Here is a 2,878-nt window from a genome sequence, read left to right on the forward strand (position 1 = left end):
TTATTATCTCTTGAGAAAATTGTGTCTGAATGCCTAGTTGTATGGATTGCACTGTAATTTGACCATTAGTGTGTAGAATTCTGTCCACTCCACCTGATCTCAGGTATTGGTGAAAAATGTTCTCCTCTGGGCAGTCTGTTGTTTAAATAAAACCAAGGTAAGTTATTTAGATTTCTTCTTATGAAAAGAGATATGCATTTAACTTTGAAAGAAATAGATGTATACTCTTAAGTAATTTTTTTCTTTTTTGGAGAGGTTTTTTTTGCTATAGAGCATGTGTGCTCACCAGAAAGAGAGAGAGACAGAGAAACAGAAAGCGAGAAATCGCCCCAAGAGGGGATGGCCATACCACAATCCCTCCTCCTCCATTCTCCTCTTAGGATCTTGGGCACACACGCACACGTGCCCAGTGTGAGTTTAAGCCACTGGATCCGGGACTTGAACTACGGTTGACTACATGGGAGTCCAGCAAAGTAGCCATTACCCCAACTGCTGGTCCCACTCTTAAGTAATTTTTAAGAATTAATTAAAAATAGGGACCAGCAGTTGGCGTAATGGCTATGTAGCTGGACTCCCACATAGTCGACCGCAGTTCGTGTCCTGGACCTAGTGGCTTAAAACTCACGTCGGGCGCGTGTGCGTGCGTGCCCAAGGTCCTGAGAGGAGAATGGAGGAGAAGGGATTGTGGCGTGGCCATCTCCCCTGGGGGTGACTTCTCGCTTTCTTTCTCTCTGTCTCTGTCTGGCGAGCGCACGTGCCCTATGGCAAAAACCTCTCAAAAAAAAAAAAGAATTAATTAAAAATTGACCTTACAAAGATCAATCTTATTAGATTCATACTTTAGTATAAATTAAACTCATACCAAATCATATATATATAATTTTATCTGTGATAAAGATTTATGTGGTGAATTGTATACATTTCAATGGCAAGAGCTTATTAGAAAAGGTGTGAGCAACTTTATAACAAAAGGTATGTATATTTAATGAAGCCCTTTATATTTCTATTAAGTGTATATTTGTATATCACTTATAATACTATATTTGAATGTTATGGAATCAGACACTTGTAAAACACAAGAATTATAATAATATCACTAAAAATCCCAGACGGGGGACCATCAGTTGGCATAATGCCTATGTTGCTGGACTCCGATGTAGTCCACCATGGTTCGAGTCCTGGGCCCAGTGGCTTAAACTCACACCAGGTGCATGTGCATGCATGCCCAAGATCCCAAGAGGAGAATGGAGGAGAAGGGATTGTGGCATGGCCATCCCTCCTGGGGTGTGTGTGTGTGTGTGTGATTTCTTGCTTTCTGGCAAGCACATGTGCCCTACAGAAAAAACTTGTTTAAAAAAAAAAATCCCAGTTGGTATAAGGAATCCAAATATGCATGGGTGTTTATGAATGAATAGATGAACAAAATGTGGTATATGCATGCAATGGAATACTATGCAGCCTTAAAAAAGAAGGAAAACTTTTTCTATACTATTGGGTCATTGGAAAAGTCATGATGTATTTTTCTGTGCAAAATTTTGTAATGACTTTTCAGACAACCCAATACATCATGGATATGCCTTGAGGCAATATGCTAAGTAAAATAAGCCAATCACAAAAGGACAAATACTGAGTAATTTCATTATATGCGGTATCTAAATTAGTCAAATTCACAAATATAGAATGGTGGTTACCAGGAACTGGGATCAGGCGGGAAACCAAATTGTTGTTTAATGAGTATAGAGTTTCAGTTCAGCTAGATGAAGATTTCAGAAATCTCTTTCACAGCAATGTAAATATACTTAATGCTATCGAATTGTATAAGGGAACTTTAAAATGTTCATGGAAAAATGAAATAAAAGTGTGAGTTTATTTTAGTGTAAAATATTTGAAATCTGTGTAGTTTTTTTATATGAACTTTTAAAAATGAACTTTTATTTATTTATTTTTTTATTTTTTTGAGAAGTTTTTGCTATAGGGCACGTACGCTCACCCAGAAACACACAGAGAGACAGAGAGACAGAAAACAAGAAATCACACCCCACCCCCCCTGGGGGGATGGCCACACCAGAATCCCTTTCTCCTTCATTCTCCTTTCGGGATCTTGGGCATGCACGTACACATGCCCGGCGTGAGTTTAAGCCACCAAGTCCAGGACTCGAACTGTTGTCGACTACATGGGAGTCCAGTGACATAGCCATTACACCATCTGCTGGTCCCTAAAATGAACTTTTTTTAAAAAAACTTTTTTTTTTTGAGAGGTTTTTGCTATAGGGCACATGCACTCGCCAGAAAGAGTGAGACAGAGATAAATCACTCCTCCTGGGGGAACAGCCATACCACAATCCCTTCTCCATTCTCCTCTCAGGATCCCAGACACACACATGCATCCAGCGTGAGTTTAAGCCATTGGGTCCAGGACTCGAACCGTAGTCGACTACATGGGAGTCCAGTGACATAGTCATTACGCCAACTGCTGGTATGTGTGTGGGGGTGCTTTTTCCCTCTCCATCTCTGTCTCTAAATGCACGAACAAAAAAAATAAGAAAAATAAATGGATGAATGAATAAACAAATGAGTAGATACATAGAATAGATAAACACTTTTTTTTAGTTAAATAAAGGTTACAGATAATGATGTCCTTGGAAGCTGATAGAGAAGGTATTTTAGTCATTAATTTAGAAAACCCATCTATCTGCTATGTGCTAGGCACTTGGCTAAATGTTGGTGATTAAGAAATGACCCCATTCTCAACTTACTCTAGTTGAAGAGAGAGAAAGAGAAGTAAACAGTGTGGTAAATATTCCACATAGGAGGAGTAAGTATTGGGTGCTGGGGAAACACTAGTGAGGGGCTTCATCTGCTTGGAATGGTGGTAGGG

Source organism: Tupaia chinensis, unplaced genomic scaffold, assembly GCF_000334495.1.
Source record: "Tupaia chinensis unplaced genomic scaffold, TupChi_1.0 Scaffold145396_1, whole genome shotgun sequence".
Taxonomy (NCBI): Eukaryota; Metazoa; Chordata; class Mammalia; order Scandentia; family Tupaiidae; genus Tupaia; species Tupaia belangeri.